General features: G+C 34.7%; 1 protein-coding gene across 1 annotated transcript in view; it reads right to left on the reverse strand.

The window, feature by feature from the left end:
* BTBD9 (BTB domain containing 9) overlaps positions 1-20647 on the reverse strand; it is a 101468-nt gene that overhangs the window by 45355 nt on the left and 35466 nt on the right. The window lies entirely within an intron of this gene.

Consider the following 20647-nt stretch of genomic DNA (forward strand, 5'->3'; position numbering starts at 1 on the left):
CTTTGACTCAATATATGATCAGTTAACTCTTAACTGTGCTCATTCTTTACAGACATTTTAGAAATAATTTAATGAAGACTGATATTCACATTGGCATTTGTATCAGATAGTGCAAAATGAAATGAGAAATCTCATTAGAAATTACAAGACACAGATCAGGAAAACGAAGTCTAATGTGAAACAGATCACTGAAAGCATCAACCAATTATTTCTAGAACTAAGATGCTTGGAGTTTTACAAGAAAAATTTGATATAGTAACAATTAGCAATGTCACTTGCTATGAATTTGAATGCTACTTCTGTTAATCAGTGTACACAACCTGCATTGCCTACAATTGCCAATATACCCGAGACCTAAATGTTAACTACTGCAAGTTTGAACTGAGCAAACTAAGGACAAATTGAATATTACTTATGAGAGTGTTCAACAGATCAAGACAGTTCAGTAGATTCAACCTGTTGAGCTTCACAGTTCTAGGTACTTTAAAAATCAAATTCTATTTTACTGCAAAAAAATGCAGATAACATGGAAAAAGAAGATCATAAATATGGACTATGAGTAGGTCTGTATCAAATGCAAAATCAGATCAGAATCAATGAGCTTGAGGAAAAGAAGAACAATGACTTCCAATACCTGAAAATACATCTCAGGAAATTCAAGCTCCTGTGACAAGAGTGGAATTATTTTATTTCAAAGCATTCCCCAGAGCATTTAAGGCATACAACTATCTGAATGTAAGTATATCTTGCCCTTGCTGCTCGTCTGTTTCAGCTGTAGAGTGGAACCACAGCTATCAGATACAACTTGCCACATTTCAGTTGTTGATACTATAAGCAAGCAGCAGACTAACTGATCACTAGGAGATGACTGAATGTCACAGCTCCAAGAAAACTGTAAAACTTTGTTAAAATGTTGTCTTTGGTCTCTACAATAGGAAAATAGTTTGCTTGAAAAGTCTATGCCACTAAAACTCGTGAATGTGCCTCCAGAACAAAAACGTATTTACTGAGCTCCTGAACTCAGGCTTCATATCTCTTCAACTGGTGCCTTAATCAAAGAAGAATTTATCTTAACAACCAGTCTTAATAGTTCCCTCCAACTGGCAAAACATAAAAACAAAACAAAACAAACAAACAAAAAACAACAAAAAACCCACCACCAACAAAAGAAGCCCAAGCACCTGTTTCTAATCTAATGCCATAAATCCAAAAATCAATTTGGAGGCAATGGAGAAAACAACAATATGTATAAAACAATTGGGCAAACAAAGACTTTTAAGTCATTTTTCTTTCATTTTAAATGTCATAGAATAAAAAGCTCTCACCTTGTCAAAAGTTTGCTCAACATGGAATGAGCTGCAGATAATTTCTGCTAGGTGATACTTATCCATCATAACTAAGTGCTTGAAAACTAGCCATGAAGTTTTATTCTATTCAAACATACTTTAAGCATAAGAGCTAAAGTTGCTACAGTTTTGATAAAATTACAAAAATAATTACATTGCTAGGAACCAGTTTGGATTTGTCTTTGATTGACACCTTATCTTTAACCACAATCTGCACTGGAATGCTAGTGTGTTGATGAATCCAACTAAAATGATAGATGGAATATCTTTACCAAAAATGCAGTAAAGTCATGTTGCAATAAATCAAAATGCTGCACATAATGCCATATTAAGGTAACTTCTAATTTACCAGAACCCTTTTACTATTTCTGTAAACGTATGCAGCCCAAGCCATACAAGGACAGTCAGTGCCACAAGCATCTAGAAAAAAAGAGCTGAATGAAGGAATTGTGTTTCATTTTGACTCTGTTAATATAACAAAACATATTTCCCCTGAAAAATGTAGAAGTTAGGGTTAGGTTACATTCACATAATGTTTCACTTCTTGGATTTTTCCAGGAGAACTGAAAAGTTACAGGTGGCCACACATTATCACTTATATCACTGGTGAAAGAAAGATCTCAGTGGGGGAAATGTAGCAATTTGCCATTTATACAATGCCTTCAGGTTAGCATAGCTTGACATTAACAGGACACAACAACACAATATAATCACTCTGCACTGCAGTGCATTTCCATTGTGAACACTACAATGGAGAGAATTTTATGAAAATAATTAGTCTTGATGAATAGAATCACACTGTATTTTTTTTTCTTTTATCACTAACAACCAATCCGCATTGATCTCCCTTAGTAATACGTTTCAAATACTTAATAACAGATCACACAGAACATTGAAAAGAAAGGAAAAAAGTCAATATCTGCTTGCATATGAATTTCTAACAATTGTAGGATGACTACTTCTGCAGTGAAATTAATGTTATGGCCATGGAATAAAACAAGCATAATGATCTCCTTCACTACAAATACAGAAATTCAAACAAAAGGTACCTCAACTACACAGGATCACTTGTTAAAGAAAAACAGGACTTCAGCATCAGGCAGGAAACTGTTAATTACTGAGATGATGATGCCTCTAAATCCCTGTGCAAGGTAACCTGAAATAAGGGTGGGATAGTTGAAGGGCAGTTTGAAAAACAAGTTGAGATTTACTTCACATCTTTTATAGGAGAATCAATCAGAGCTTTGTCTAGATAGCTACTTAAAGACAGAATACATTAAACCATGATCTTTTTAGCCATCCATATATTATGAAGTGTCGGAGAGGTGCTTTATCATCTGTTTCAAAAAAAAAAAGCAAACTCTCTGTATATAAAAGTTGTTTTCTAAATGCTGTGAAGTCGCAAATGGATAGACTTAGAGTCAAGAAATAAAGGCTCCTAAAGCAAATTTAATGATCCACCTTGGAGAAGTAATTTTATTACATTATGGGAACCATATGACTCTGCCTTGTATAGTACAGAAAGATGCAGTTATGTAGAAAGGATTAACTTTTTCCTTGCTCAATGACAACACTGACATACACCCTTAGCCCCAATTCATGCCCAATTCATGTAAGCCCCAATTCATGTAAGCCTTCTTGATATTTTTCTCTATCATTACACATGATACTACGTTCATGATGACATCCACTCATGATGACATCAACTCAATCAGTAGCTTTAAAAATCATATTTTCTTTTCTTTAAGGAAAGAAAATGTGTAAGAGACTTAAGTGCTCTAACCAAATCTAAACTTTTATCACATTCAATATCCCTTATAACACTTTTAAAATGATGTCCCACATCTGTCTTTTCACTCTGATAGCAGATAGAACAAGAATACTGCCCATGCACCACATCTATAACACCGAAAAAAAGAGCTCCTAAAACAAAGGCATAAAGTTTAAGAACAAATGGCTTTCTTTTACTTTCTTCTGCTGTTGAGTATTGCTGAACTGATGTAGCTGAGAACATTTTAAAATGTGCCTACTCAATGAAGAAATCAGCCATTACATTTGAACCAAAGTGAGGAGTTAAAAACAACAACAACAAACAACAACAGATAAATGACAATCTTCATGTAGAATACAACCTGTTGTACAATCTTATGTTTATAATCTTTTCATTATTACCTCTCCTGCGCACAGCAATGAAACGGGAAAAATGAAATACGTGATTTAGGTTATTAGCTCTAACAGTTGTACACTTAGGGCTATGTAAGGGAACAACTGAACGACCTACCAGAAACCTGCACATACACCCCGGTGTTTAAAGAAAAAGTGCTCATCTAGTGTTTTCATACACTTGTTTAACCATACCTGTTCTGATATCTGATAGCTCGCCATGGTTATTACCTTGTGCTTGGCCTTCCATAAGTGGCTATGAACATAAAGAATTCTCAAACTACAATTAGATCATTACAACATCATCTTGCAATAACTGCCACTGAAGGGCACTAGCTGGTATCATAACTTATTCAAGAACAGTTTTTCCTCTAAGCAACATGATTTTTGTTTCAGAAGTGACAGCAAAACTCTGTGGTAAAGAGCATCTCCTAAACGAATCTTACCACATAGTTATATTAAACTTGATTCTATATAGACATACTCCATAAGTATATTAATTCAATTCACTGGAATGTGTTGTAACACCTTTTACACCATCCACTTCGCTTTATTAAGTTGGTAATTGTAACTCAGCACTGTATAACTTTGGAAAGAGAAGAAGTTTATAGATTGTATTCATATATACTAACATAGTTAAATGCAAGGTGCAATTTAGCTGTTGTTATTATCTATACTGACCAGATTAGACTTAAAACTTGAATGCCTAGTTCATTTTAGGATCATATTTTCATTTTGACATATACGCATACCACAGAAATATGATTTATACATAATCAAAATACGTTTGAAATGATCACTTATACTTAGAAATTCTTCTACATTTGCTGATTTTCCAAAAACGATGAAGTAAAACAAAAATGTAGTGGTAAGACCAGAACAAATTTCAGCTTCATTAGGTTTAAATAGCTGCAATACTAAAATACATTTGTTCAATGTTTGAATCTACAAATGATCAAGTTCATATAATGACCACTACCCGAAAACTTTACAAGTAGATACTACCCCGATCTGAATCCAAAGCATCCCTTTAAATGAGCTTAAAATTCTCCAAAACGAGAATATTTTAATCTCATAGTAAAAGATAACAAATATCCTCATCTCACACAACTGAGATCTGATTTCTCTGTGGTATTTGTTAAGAGATTCAGGCCATGTTCACTGTATTTTATGAAGAAAAGATCTTTTAGCAGAACTTGTGTTCCCCTTTAACGCTGTGATCTAATGGGAGAGTTTATCTGGTTGGACCACTTCTGTTCTGCATCGGACTATTTTTGTAAATGGTAAAACATCACTGAGTTTTTCTGCTTTCTCATACAAAGCTTTGTTGTCTTGCACAGGATCAGAGTAATTTTGAAAATACTTCATCAGGCTTGCATTGACAATGTAATCTGTAAACATTTCAAACACTGTTTTTACTGCAAATTAATATATTTTTGTTACAGGATATCTGTAAATGTATTTAGTTCCATAAACACAGCTTAATTTTTTCAACTCTACTTCAGGGTAATACTAATGCATGTACATACGAAGAAAAGGATATCCATGATGAATAAATTAAATATGAAATGATGTTGTATTACAGCACAAATGGAGAGTACTGTAACTGAATCTGTCCTATGACTCCAGCCATGTTTTTGTTTTGTGCCAGTGGTCTTCTAAGAATATGTCTACTCCGCACCAAAAAATTCAACCTTGAAATGTCTCCCATTCTCATAAATACTAAATCCCAAAGGCCTGAGATACATTTAAATTAGAACTCAAAGTTAAACCTTCATGACTTTTGAAATATTAAATCATCATCATAAAAAAAACATTTTCAGAGGCATTACCTAAATTTAATGCTGCGATATCCTTTCTGAAAAGTGAAATTTCAGACTCACATTTCAGTAACAGATTTGGGCTACAGACAGAATTTTATTTGAAGTAAGACTGAAACTGACAAGCCAGTGAATCCTTTGGCCTGGAAATAACTGCCTTGATTCTGAAGAAAATCAGTTTGCTTAGTTTTGAGGGTGAATTCATATGCAGCTGACTTACTCCTTTCTTTTTAAAAAGATTGCTGCAACTATTCTGTTACCAGTTTTCTTCTATGTTTATACACATAGTTTGTGCCACAGGATCATGATTAAACACTGCTCCAGTAGATGACGACAAGCAAGGCTGATTCTTTTACTGTCAAGGGATTAATGCTGTTTATTCTTTTTTATTATTACTATTTTTATCTTTTAAAGATTTGTTTAAGACCTATTTAACACCAGTACTCTCCGCAGTATAGAGTACAGTATATTAATGATAACCAATAAAAGCTTAAACTAACTGGTTTTAACCTATAATAAATCCAGTCTGAAAATTAATATTAAACCTATCTTCATGCCATATTAGTGTGCAGTGAGTCAAAAAGTACTTTGCGTCAGCAGAGATCAGAATGATGATATGTGCTAAAAGAGAACTTATTCAGAACAGAAGTTACTAACGCTAGACACCAACAGGATGCAGCCTACACAAATTCCTGAGAAGAAACGTGCCAGTTCTAATAGCGACATTTGAAGTCCCCATATTCTGATATTTTGAGAAATTAAAGCATACAAGCACATGGTCATAGAAACTCCATCAGAAAACTAACTAGTAGTGGTGAGCCCTGAAGAGAGGGCACAGCTGCATCATAGCCACAGCTCACCTGAGCTTGTAACATTATCCACCTCAACCCTTTTTAGAACATATGATGATATTCAATAGATCTCCTCAATGAAAATTAAATAGGCATATATATGCAAAAGGCATACATGCATGTATATGCTTGTGCCAAAAAACACTAAGGAAATCAGCATAAAACCACACTTTAATGTCCAGCTAAAATGGACATTAAATATGAGGTTATGAGCACTGAATATCAAAATGAGGTGAAACTTGTCATAACAGTTATAAAGATCCAATCAAAACTGTGTTTAAAAGCTTGAAGAACAGTTTTATGCATCCTCATCTGCTCAAGGACACAAAAAATAAAGGATATTCATATGACAAAATTTAAAATGACAGTAAGCAAGTGATGATTAAAGGGATTTTGTATACATTTTAAAAAGTGCTCTTATATAGCTATCTAAAGTTTTCTGAGGTGAAAAGAGAGCAAAGTTAGCTTCCATGGTCATGTGGGTAAATAAAAAAGTAATACTAAGAATATGAGATAAAAAGATAAATCTTACCTTCTTACAGCACAGACATCATAGTTGGATATTACAGTTTTGGTGTTACACCTGAGAAGTATTTCTAAATATTTCTGGTTTGCCTGCAGAGTATTTGTTTTTTTGTTGTTGTTGTTTTGTTCTATCTTTATAGGAATGCCTCGACACAGAATGGATGAACCTCACAAAACAATACATTAGCCTCTTTCAAGCAGGAAGGAGGTTCAAAACAGACCTTGCACTTAATTTAACATCAATAATAACTCTAGTAAATGTCCACATTAAATAAATCTGTAGGTTAAAATACGGAGTGGGAAAACATCTAACATTTGATGTAAGTTAATTCCAATTTGCCAAATATATTGGTTTTGACAATGCAGAGACTGCTGTAGGAATCAAATTCATTTTGTTGGAAGACATCCACAGCAGATATTAAATTTGCCAGAATCATAAAGAATCACCTCATTCAAATCTTAAAAGTATATGACAAACTTTCATAATCTACCACTAGAGAAGCATCTTTTACTACAGTTATTTACTAAGGGTTTTTAATTCCCCTCAGTAGAAAAGAATCATTTTATGAAGTGACATAACCTAGGAGTTTAACTGTACAGAATATAGTGGTCAACAAGACTAGAGATTTTCAAATATCAATATGAAATTTCAAAACAACCCACTTCACAGAAACAGGATCAGAGAATAACTAAAAGGACAAATGAAAATGGTCTCACCATTCCCCATCCCACAAAAAGAGAATGCAATAATGACTTAATTTTTTTCACTGATATTGAGTTTGGGAATTGTTGCAACCTTAATAGATCAGTACAGCTCGTTTCCAATTCAAAGACTCAGACCTCTTTCTTTTTTCTTTCTTTTTTTTTTTTTTTCTTTTTTTTTTTCTTTGTAATCCTTGCTTTGCTGAATTTAATTGCCTTGGCAATGCCAGAATAGTGTCTGATCCTAATAGGTCAGCATTGATCGCTCTAAACCAATTGGTTCCTTCATTACAGAGAAAATGAAGTAAAGAGAAAGGCAGGTGTGCTCTCACACAGTCAGCTGGACTTCAGCTTCTCTTGCCCTTCTTCTCCCTCATTAACCAGCAACCAATCGATCAGAAACCTGCTCAAATCCCATGAAAACTATTCATAAGATCTGACATTGAATGATTTTAACATATCACCAAAGTAAAGAATATTTGAGGTATCTATCTTTAGATCCCATACAGATTTTAAACTGATGTTCGAGAGAAAGGAAAACTGAAATGTTATACCTCTTATGAGCTTCTAGTCTAAATCTTAAATCTAAAATAAAATGCTGGTTAGTTATTTGCCAAGACAGGAATCCATGCTGTGCCCTAATTTTAAACATTCTTTATTATGAAGACCTCTGAGGATGGAGAGACTGTAACAGGGAGAAATGGCACACAGCACCCCAGTCCCAGCATACTGCTCATTCTCTCGTGTATTTCTGTAGTCTTTAGTAGACGTAACTCAAAATTCCAGTGAATGTTCATCCTTTAGACATCATTTCTTCCTATTATTTCACCTTCTTTAAATATTTGAACAACGCTTGTATTTCCCATCTCTAACAGCCCCTTCCTATCAAGCTACTCACTGCTCATCATTTGCCCATACAGTTGCAGTAGAAACCCTTTACATCATTTGCCAAAAACTACTAATTGTTCAAATCACTCTTACATTATTCTCCCTGAAATGTTATCTGTAATGACCTTTTTACAAGCTCACAGTCTAGTCTGATATTCTTTTTTTTTTTTCCTTCTTTCTCCAAATATAAATTCTGTAGAACATGCCTTGTCCTTACGCTTCAGTCATTGAAAAGACTTATTTTACATTACTGTCAGCTCAAAATACTCCACTGAGGCAATTCATGAGAAGAGACCAAAGAGATGAAGCAATAAATATATAAGTAGGAAAAAAAAAAACATTAGGAATTTAAAAAAAAAAAAAAAAAAAAAAAAGTGGAAAAATCCTCAAGAGAATTAAAAAGAGAAAAGGGGAAACAGGGAGAGAATAAAGGAAAGGCAGTAGACAAACAAATTAGGTGAGGAAACAAAGAAGAACAGTTCTGCTTTGATTAGGACAAAGACAATTCCAGTGTCAGAAAATGAAAGCTACTAGTCTGCAAAATCTTCAGTGGTTAGGAACAAGGAGACAGAGAAGATGATGAGGTCAATAAAAGGAGAAATGGATTAAAGCCTTTGTAATATATCTTCTCCATAATAAGACCATCTCTTTTCACATCATGTTCTATCTAATCAAAACCAAAACCTCACTGAGAGCTCAAGAAAAGCGGAAGAGAGAATTTGCAATTCCTTTAAAGCTATTTGCTAATCCCGGGCACTGTGAGAATTTGTGGGACAAATAAAAAAAAAAATGCTGGGGGTTTGAACTGAATACTGAACTTGGAAATCGCACTTTGGTGCAAGAAAGTAAAACAATAGGAAACAAACCTTGGAGATACCAAAAAAACCCGCAACAAACAAAAGCCCCTCAGAAAGCTCAACATCCAACCAAGCGATTCAGAGCTTCTAAGGATCCAGTGCAATTTTAATTCTGTATTCCAGCAAAACTCAGATAGGGCAAATGGTGACAGGAAAGCTGGAAAAAGTGACTCAAAGTATGAAAAAAACGAAATGCCTTCCTTTCATTTATTGAATAATGTTTGCATGGCATTTAAACAATGACACTTCCTACACAGAAGCCAAATTGCAGAACTGCGCCTCCAATCTTGGTGAACAAGTGACCCGTCATTCCTGCACAGAAACAAAGCCTTGCAACAATGCACTGATAGAACAATTACTTCATCTGGGGTATGGGAATGAAGATACATATTGTGAGCATTTGGTAAAGGTTTTTGTGAAAAGTCATCTGCAGTGAAATAAAAACTGCAGTGTTTTTCAAGGTGTTTCTAAGGAAAGGAGATTTAAAAAAGACAATCCTTTCAACTATATTTAAAAATTTGAGTTTTTGAGTTTTTGACAGTTTCTCAAGAATTTTTTTTAAGTTCTTTAGTTCTTTTTTTTCTTTCTCTCCTTTTTTTTAACTTATTGTAAAGAACGTGGCACTTGTGGTAGAGAGAGCTGGAAAAGAAAGAACCAACACATCACTTTATGGTCCAATGAATTAGTGAAAAAAATTTAAAGGGCAACAGAACACAGCAGTGTAATTTTTTCACGTGCAAACCATCAAAATAGCAATTTCTCTCTCAGGTCTCTCTATTGCCTCACATAGCAAATAGTCCCTCTCTCAAAATTATTTTATTTCAGCCTCTGTATATGGAGAAAATGTTTAGATGGAACAAATCCATGGAAGAGATTGATTGAATCTCATGGAATCGTACAAGCAAAATCAGAAGTTTCATTTCATATGGTCATGCAAGGCTGGAAAAACACTTCTGTGACCGTCTAGTCCAAACCTCAATGCATCCCGCCATGCCCACTGACCATGTCCATCAGTGTGACATCCACACAGCTCTTGAACACCTCCAGGGATGGTGACTGCACCACCTTCCTGCTCAGCCTGTGTCACTGCCTTACCACTTTCTGAGAAGAAAATTTTACTGTCATCCAATCTGAACCTCCCCTGGCACAACACAAGGTAATTGCCTCTCATCCCATCACTTACTACCTGAGTGACAAGGCTGACCCCCACCTCACCACAACCTCTGTTCAGGTAGTTGTAGAGAATGATAAGGTCTCCCCCAAGCATCCTTTTCTGCAGACTAAACAAGCCCAATTTGTGTAATAGAAACACGATGTGAACAGGGAAAGTCATTTCAGTTGGGATAAATATTATCAATCACATGCTATTTATCCCAGATTACTATTATAGCTCTCAATTATGCAGAAAAAATGAAATTACCACAGAAAAAGAACTTATCTAATTCTCTTGCTAAAATTTCTTTCCTTGTAATTATACAATATTTACTGTGAAATATCACAGAGTATTTCTATCATGAAAAGGGAAATAAATGTCCACACACAAGCACAAACAGTGGTAACGGAATCAGCTTGATTTTATTGTTGTATCCTTTATCCCCATGTCATTCTAAAGCCTTGATTTTTGAAAAGATGATACTGCTATTCAGGAGCACAGTCTCAATTTACCAATATAGTAAACACTATAAACAGTCATGTGTATTGTACATATGACCCAAATTAGCAATTCGGATTCTATTCAAGCAGTCTATATATATATATATCAGCCTATCCTGAGTTTGATTCAAGCTCCCCAAGTCTGTATTGCCTGTCCTTTACCACCAAATCTCTCTAACACACTCACCTATCCACATACCTAAATCAGACAGGAACTGGATGATTATACCTGCTGTGATTGCTGAGTATGGCTCAGTATTCAGAAAGAACTAACCATATAGAAATGATAAAAAAAAAGAAATTGGCTGAAAACAGAAATTAAGAGGCCATGTAGCCCATCCTTCCATCACTATGTCACAAGAGTGGTCAAGATGCATTCATATCTTTTCAGACAGATAGATATCTAAGATGTTGTTAAAATTTCCCAGTTAGGATGCTTTCACAACCTTCACTTTGCTATTTTAAGTTTTCTTAGTGTCAAACCCAACCTCTTCTTTATATTATTTGTCTACTATTTACTGTCTTTTCCCTGTGAAGACAAGGATACATTAATCTCTTTTTTTTAAAAATACATCTCTTTCTTTTAATACACAGTGTTTTTTTTCTTTGTTTGTTTTTTAACCTTGAGAAGTCATTTGTTGTTGTTGGTTTTGTTGTTTTTTTTTAATCCTCTTCAGAGGCTCTCAGGCCTCTCTTCTCTAAATCAATCAGACACAAGTTTTTCTGTCTATTCTTGTAGGTCGAACTATGCTGGTAGACAATTCCCACGTTTCTTCAAGTATGAAATGGTAATTCCCTCAGCTGTCCAAAATTAGCAATTCAGATAAGACTCAATTGAATGACTGATGCCAATTCATCTTACAAGCCATGCTCCTATTTATAAATTCAATTAGATTTTTGGTTTTGTTTGGTTTCATTTAGTTGCTTTTATGCAGAAATACTATCTGGACATTTGTTCCTCAACTTGTTTTTTTAAACCATTCCTTTCCCTGCATGAGCACAAATTCTTGCATTTGTTCTTTGCAAACTGCATTGTATTCATCCTAATCCATGACTCCAATTGGTCAAGATCCTTTTAATTCTGATTTTGTCCTTTCACATACCTGAATATCCTCTTCATTTCATGCTACTCTCTAATTCAAGAAAATGCTCCTTTTTTCAAAGAATTAACCATATATTGAGTAGTATGGAACACAAGAAAGAGTGCATTAAAAGAATCCCTATTCTTGTATCTTTGTTTTCCATTCCCATGTAACTATGCTCACAGGTGGAGCCCTACTCTTATATCCATGTTATTACATTTTCATCTAGACCATTTATCTTGCTTGCATACAGAAATATCACGTTACTGTCAAAAACTGTACCAAACAAGAAACATATAACATGCACTGATTTGTTTCTTATCCATGCCTTGATTTTTTTGCCTCAGAAGGTAAAAGTAATCTGACCATTAGTTTTTGAAAAATCTAATTTAGCTGATAGTAATTTCCTTATCTTCCAGTACTTACAATTAGGTTCAATCAATTGCTTCAATATTTTTCTGGGAACCAAACATGTGGTCTATGATGTAATTCCCCAGCTCCTTCCTCTGATTGCTTTTAAAGATGGGAAAATAACAAACTTGGTGCCCATTATCTACTTTCCATGAGTTGAAAAAATAAAATCGGTAACTTTTCTATGCTAACGGATATAAATTATACCTATTGGTTCTAATGCTGCTTTCTGGTTTTAGAATGAAAGTCATATATTTAAATAACCAGACAAACTAGGATTGTAAGTAACAGCACAGGAGTTATATTTCTGATTTTACTTACACTAATTGTTAGTTGCTACTGTTACTGCCACGAGATGGGAGACTTACACACTGCAAATTTTCAAGGACATCTGATAGTTAAAACTCACCTTGTCATGTTTTGCAATTGGCACTGAATTCTAGGAATTACAGAACAAGCACTTCCATGTCCCTAACATGATTATTTCTCCATACATTTCAATAGTGAAATAATTGCAATATTTTTTGAATTAACTTTTATGTATCATGAAGTTATGTTGCTCTGTACACATATGCAACATCAAAGAAAGCAAACCTCAGAAGAGGAGCAATATGCCTAAAATACTATTTTTTATGTGACAGAAAATGAGAACACATAAGATAAATGGCTATAATCTTATATATTTGCAGGTAACTGCTGGAAAGTTAGTTTAAAAGAAAGCATTTGGGTGGGAATATTCAGCTCTAAGGATAAAGAGTGAACACAAGCTCTATACCAATAGTTCTGTTCTAACATGATGAAATAACGTTCTTTATTATACAGGGCTGAGGACCACTTATGGACCTCCAACAGAAGACCGAGAAGGGGGGGAAATTGAGATACCGTTCTATTTTAACCTAACCTTCCTACAGAAAGAGCCTAGACACAAAAAGATACAGGTCTCCTTGCTGCTTACACTAAGAAAACATCAATGAAAAACTCCACAGCTTGTGGACTTCTTGAGATTCCAATCTTCAGAAACTACTGATCACAACATCACGATGGCAGTACCAATTTTCAAAAACATGCTCACCTTGTTTTTAAATAAAGGTCTGAAGTCACTGAAAACATGATATGCTGGTATCTGATGGATCTATGAAGCATCGGTAAAGACCAGACAATTTTTAAAAAGAATTAGTTTTCTACAGAAAAAAACCTTTGTTTTAGAGCACTATCTTCGCTTTAGAGAGCTAACTTTTCAGTTCTGTCTCATAGCACCATAGATGGATGTTAAAATAAAATAAGAGGGGAACTACTCACACACTTTTTCCTAAATATAAATCGTGTAGTGAAAAGCATAAACAAAAGGAAGCCAATTATCTATGACTTGTTCTTCCTCTGTAAGTAAAAAACACTGATATCAAAATAAACATTAAGAAGACAGTTTTTACTTATTTGAAATAACTGTGTTATATAACATGATCAAATGGGAACTAAAACACAGAGGGTAATACACTGAATTTGTTTTATGCAAATATGCTGTTGTTTCAGAATTCAGAGACGCAAAATAAGTAGAAATTCAATTATGTCAATAATAATTCTTTTTATGCTTTCCAACAGACAGCTGAAAACAGTTTTCTCACTTTAAATAAATGCCAAAAAAAACAACACCAAACAACAACAAGCTTAATTTGAGCAACCACTTCCATAATATTACCCTGTTATGTTTGTAACATAAAGCAGCATTCTTGAATTAATTACATGTAGTAATCTCTGTATTGAAAAGCAAATTGCTGTCACTTGCAGGATGAATTCTTAGCCTCGTAGCACTGAAAAATCTGTACTCTGATTACTTTGATACTTACATATCCTGATATTTAACCTGTGTTTAAACTGTGTTGGAGCAGCTGAATTTACAGTGCCACAATCAGAAGTTACAAGCTGTTCCTACAAAGCCAAGTACCCGTAAGTAGAGACATGAACTCTCCATCAGAGGAAGAATTAAGTAAGAACAAGATCAGAGATTTACAGTGGAGATCAGAAGGTAGGTAGATCAGACTGAGATGATAACATATGTTTAGTATATAACTAATGAAGCCTATATTTCAATGAAAAGCTGTTTTTCCCTTTAGACACACAATACTGACAACGTATTAACTGACATGAAGAACCTCACAAATCTAGCAAGAAGCTACATGAAGTACAAGGACTAAGATAACTCAGGAAAATCTGAGTGCTTGAACGAATTTAATTTTCAGTATTGTTACATCACTCTTTTGTGGCCGAGATCAGATAACAGAGGAATGAGCTGAATTCTACATGACAAATTAATTATCATCTTTTCTGCTACACAGATGTTATTTTCCAGTCCCTTTTCCTCTATGTGAAATATAAACCTTAAAAGAAACCAACACCACATACCATCATCTTAAAATATTATTTTACAAATTAGCAGTGTGAAAAAAAAGAAGAATAATTGAATGTAAAAATAGATAAAATTAGAACTGTGGACAAAAGGTCTGTGTCTTTCAATCTGATGACCTCCAAAGATACCTGCAGTTCTTCTCTTCACATTGAGCAATGATAGGCATACCATTGTGACACTTCCTGTATTTCTTTCTTGAGGTATTCTAAACCACCTACTTAAGAAGGATGTTAGGTGAGAGCCAGCAACAGGATAATAGCATGAGGTCTTCAAAAATGACAGAAGGTAGAGGAATAGTTTCCTATTCTACTCAAATGCAGTGTATAGTTTTGAGTATCAACAAATGTTCTTTATAAGTAAAATACGGTACTGTAACTACTGAACAAGTATTAAACTAAGTCCTTAAATAAAAAATCTTCAAGCACTTCTTAGTATTTTTGAATATCAAGTATTTCAAAAGTAGCCATATCTAGGAATTTCCATAAAAAACTATGTAAGTCACAGAAAAACATTCTAACATTAAACATTTTCTCCTTTATTACTAAGCTGTGCAACAGCAAATCACGGTTTAGGTGCCAGACTAAAAATAGCAGTATCTCATTGTGGATTTTATGGAATCTATTTTTCATGTCTTTACAGAGAAGAACACTGAGATGAAACTTAAAAAACTATTTACAGTTAATTTTCACCCTTGGATCATACTTAGTCTTGTAACAAATTTCATCAATATGAATTCAACTAAGATAGCAACATCTTATTCTTTATTTTTAATACATACTAATACTATCAATACATTATTTTTCTACAGTACACTATCAAATACAAACCACACATTCCCACTATGTTAAACAAGCGTGAAGTGTAATAAACATTCAAATTGCTATATTGTTCCAGGGAGCTGAAAAAATGCTCTGCCCATCATCAGGAATAAGAAACTCCTGATCAAATGATCTCCAAGATCAAATGGAAAGAAGCAAGTAATAAACAAAACTTAAAGATTCATTTTTATACTAGAAAATTTTCAGTGTATGAACTAGAAAACATTAAAATGCTCTTAGCATCCCACTACTGGTAACACGTTTGCTAGGACTTTGAAGAATATAACTTCCCCGAAATACCACAATAGATCAGAATTAAAAACAAAACAAAACAAAAACAACCAAAAAATACCAAAAACAAAACACAAAAATACTGTTGAGTTGGAAGAAACCTCCAGAGTTAATCAAGTTCAACTGCCAAGCTCAACATCATGGCTCACCAAAAGTTACAGCTCTTGAATGTTCACAAGTGTGGGGCATCAACAGCCTCAGTAGAGAACCTGGTACAGTGTTTGACCACTATTGTGGTAAAGAAATTTTTCTAAACATCTGGTCTGAACCTCTCTAATGCAGTTTTGTGCCATTTCCAAGTGTCCAATGATGACTGGGGGAAGAACCCATCACCTCCCCTCTGTGCTTCTTCCTCCTCTCAGGGAGCTACAGAGCTCAGTGACATCACCTCTGAGGCTCCTCTTCTCCAGCCTAGTCAAATCATGTGTCTCCATCCTCTCTACACAGGACTGGCCTTCCAGCCCTGTTACCAGCATTATTGCACTCCTCTGGAGTCATTCAAGTACCAGAACATCCTTTTGATAATGTGGATGCCACAATATTGTGCACACAATATTCAAGGTGAGGCCACACCAACACTAAATATAGCGGGATAATCACCTCTTCTGAGCAGCTGGCTGTGCTGCATTTAATTCACCTCAAAATGCATTTTGCCCTCTTGGCAGACAGAGCATGCTGCCAGTTTATGCTGAGACTGCTGTTGACACAAACCTCCTGATCACTTTCTGCTGAGCTCTCTCCAAACACTTGTAACCCCATCTGAATTTGTGTCCTGCGCTGCTCCCACCAAGGTGCAGCACTCAGCATTTTCATTTTCATGCTGTTGATCATTGCCTAATTAGAAAATAAACTGCTCAAGTAAGACAGATCTGACGTGTTTTCATCACTGTGGTATGGGATCAATTCCGCAGAATAAAGCATTTGTAAAATTGGAAAAATCTGTAAGCTATGAACTTTGTAGTATACATTAAGTACATTAGGATGGACTTTGTTATCTTATTCATGTGCATATATACAGTTTACAGCTAGGTCTTTACAGGTTACAGCTAGGTCTCTGACAGCTCAGAGAAAGACTCGGTTCCTAACAATTTTCTGCCAAAAGCTTGCTGTCTTATCTGTAAAGTAAGATGAGATCTTTCCTTTGATCACAGATTACTAGCTTACAGTCTAGCTTATGAGTTGAAATGTGAGAGACTGTCTAGATGGAAGTCATCTAACTGAGTAGTATTCCAAGTCCTCTTGGTGTTACAAAAGCGTCCTGACCATCAAAACCATAGTGACCCTAGATACTTAGCTAAGATTTATTTGGAAAGAAAAAAAACCTAATAGACAAAAAAGAGCTAAGAGTACACAAAATTGTAAGAATTAAAACCGCTGTGAAAAGTCAGCTATGATTTGATCATTCCTCTGTTACACTGGCATTTTTGTTTTATGAACAAACAAGAGATGGCAAACAGAAGTCACCCTCTGAATACATGTACACAGGCATATACTTGAAGTTCTCAAAACAATTCTTTCACATTTCATAGTTACTTGTTTTTAACTTAATATCTCAAACGCAAATATGCAAAATAAGTCATATAAATCATTTGGAAATAAAAACACTCAACAACAAATACAAACCTCAGACATTTTCAAAAAAAACACTTCACAAAAACACTGTGAACTTCAGCTCTACAGCTCTGACATTTTGTGCTTTTGATTAACATCAACAGATTTCACTTTTGAAAATAATAATTACAATAAATCCAAAAAATGAGCCTGAGAACTGGTTTTATCTGTTGTTGTTTTCTTTATATACACCAAGATAGAATAGAATAGATTTTATCTATTGATCATTTTCCTTGCCCCACAACCATTAAGGGGTTGTATAAAATACATCAGCAGTTGATTCTCTATAGCTTTGCTAGTTATAATATTGTCCTTTTGGTTGAAACAGAGTCTGGTTTTGATATGAGACCACATAACAAGTAACCTTTGTCTATCTCAAAGATTTATTTATTCAGCCCATTCCAATATTGTCTTACTGATAATATGGATATAAGAATAAAACCAGAGGTAACAAACTCATTCTGCAGTTTCCCATAACAGCTGGACAGGGAATTTTTCCAATCAAATTTATCTTTCAGTATTAAGAAACATTGATACATGTAATATACTTCCACGGCGAACACAATGTGGCTTCCAAAGTCATTAAATGGCACATTATCATTCCCTCTTTCAATATGTTCATTTTATCTCAAAGAGATAAGGGCCCAAAGCAACCATCTCAAATACTTCCCATTCCTTATTATACAGTCCACAGCTGCAGGGGTCAATGTTGGTGATGACATAAAAGAGGAGACTGTAGCAGCCTCAAACACTATTGTATTACCAGGAACAGCAATGATTCAAATATACGGGTCTCTCAGAAAATGAAGGTGTTAAAAATCATAAAATTATACAAGAAACACCCAAGACACAAAGAACACAGCAGTTACTATCATACTCAGAAAAGCAAGATTGAATACTATGTGTAAATTCCCAACTCTTCAAACATATATAAATCAGTTTTATTTTTAAGCTAAAGTGGTCTACTTGTAGTTAAGCTTTCCATTCACCACCACTGTCTCCAACACTAGAAAAAACAAATGCAAAGAGTATCTTCCATGGATTACATTCGATTCTGAAATTATCAATTCCAACTAAAAAAAACAACCAACCAAACAAAAGCAGACAAAAAAACTTTAACCTATTTTTCAGAGAAAAGGCAGGACTTCATAAAATTGATTTGTCTTTCCTAAGGACTTGTGCTGTGCTATCTCCTGATACAGTTACACTGAAAACTCTTTAAGACATGAACAAGTTATTAATAATTACTTGAAGGATTAAACAAGGGCTTTATTTCAGTGATAGAATCACCATGATGATTTAAGATCCTTATCTGATATATACCATTCTCTCACACTTAAACTGTTTCACTATGCAATTCTCCTGGGCAATTGCTATGTATGTGCACCCTGAGCAGGAATAGTTTATACTTTTCACAATGGCTACTTTATTATGTCATGTCCCACAAAGTACACTGCCTTATAAAGCACAAAGCCTGTACCAAAAATCTACTGTGCTACAGTAGATCGGTATTGATGAATTTCTAACAGGTAACAAGAGCAAACAAACAAACAACCCAAAAAAATAAAAAATCTTAGGAATTTTAACTATATTCCTGAAAGAATATTTTATCTCCTATTAAATTATTGGCAACAATTAACTGTCACTTAACTCAAGTTCTGAAGAGTTGGTGACAGTCAAACCTTCTATTTCTAATACATTACTCATGTTCTCCTGTCATTCATACATTCATATTAAGATTTAAATAATGAATACCTAACATATTAGCAATGTTAAGAAGTCTTTTTTTTTTTGGCAGTTTCTTCTAGCTCAACAGATGCCCAGTGGGCTTTCCAATATGCTCTATTCTATGAAAGGCAGCTCAAGCCATGATAAATTAGCAGTCAATCACTTTGTTAAGCAAATTGTGCCTAAGTCTGCGCTAAGTAACTACTGCTATCCTTAGTGTCACCTTAGTGTGCAGATAAAGGTGAATTGAAGCATAAAATCACTGCATTCCACACACAAATCCTGGAAATGCTGCACTTTGAACTGAAAGACTGATGTTCATTGGGTCCCTACACATCTCAGGGTACTCAACTTGCACTCTTCCCTTGGTTTCACGTTTCAGGAGAACATCTCCCTTAATTCCCCACTCCTGCCACTGCTGAGTTGCTCAGTCACCTTCATCCATGAACTCTCAACGTGTTTCCACTTCTTCTGAATGCCATTCTTAGGACAGGTAATCTGTGTCCTTCCAACATTTGCTTCTCTGCTTAAACAGATATTGCAGTACACCAAGGCCAGAGCTCTGAGTTCATTACCATTTTCCATCTGCACTTGTTGTCTTTTCACTTCCCCAAGAGACACAATAAAAATTAAAATAAAGGGTACTATTACGCTGCTCTTTGCTAGTATCAGCCACTAACAATTTCTTTAATTCATAAACATTATGAGGTTTCTAAACATGGTGGATGCGCTAAGCAGACCTGTCACACACAACTATCAACCAGAAAATACAATATTAGCACTTTACTGGGGTTTTTAAGCATGTGTACAAGTTTTCACAGATAAATTCAAGAACCAGAGGGAAATACGAGCAATTCAGACGAAGACATTTCAGTAGCATAGCCAAAACCAAACTAAGGTTAGTGTCAGACTATACTGGTATGTCACTCATTTCTTTCAGTTTTAAAAAGCATTTATAGCTCTTCTGAAAAGCTTCAGCTCTAAGAGATCAGCTAAAATGTCATTGGGCAACAATTTGAAGCCCACAGTGAAAAGATATTAAAGTCATATTTAGTTATGATTCATTGCTGCTTCTTCAATACAAAATGAATAAGGTAGCAAATTGGAAAACCTATCTACAATTTGTTCTGCTAATTTTTTATGTTTTTCAGAAAAGCTTTATGACAAGAAGGAAAAAAGTTACACACTTCAGTGCTACTGAAACTTAGAAAATAATTAAAGCAGAGCTTTATCCCTTTTACTAAGTGTCTTCTCCAGGAAAAGGTAGTCATACATGAGTTGAGGGGTTTAGAATCTTGTAGGTATCCGTGTAAAATAAAACACCTAACTAAATGCCTGCAGTACCAACCAAAGGTTAAAGTTAAAACTTCTACTTAATGAAGCTTTAAGTATTTAATTTAGAATCCTCTTAACAACAGTAATACAATCATTTGCCTGAGGAAGCTGCTCCCCAAGGAAAGTTCCCCAGTTCAGTTCTTTACTAGGAAGGCCTTTCCC

The sequence above is a fragment of the Excalfactoria chinensis genome, chromosome 3 (genome assembly GCF_039878825.1).
Source record: "Excalfactoria chinensis isolate bCotChi1 chromosome 3, bCotChi1.hap2, whole genome shotgun sequence".
Taxonomy (NCBI): Eukaryota; Metazoa; Chordata; class Aves; order Galliformes; family Phasianidae; genus Excalfactoria; species Excalfactoria chinensis.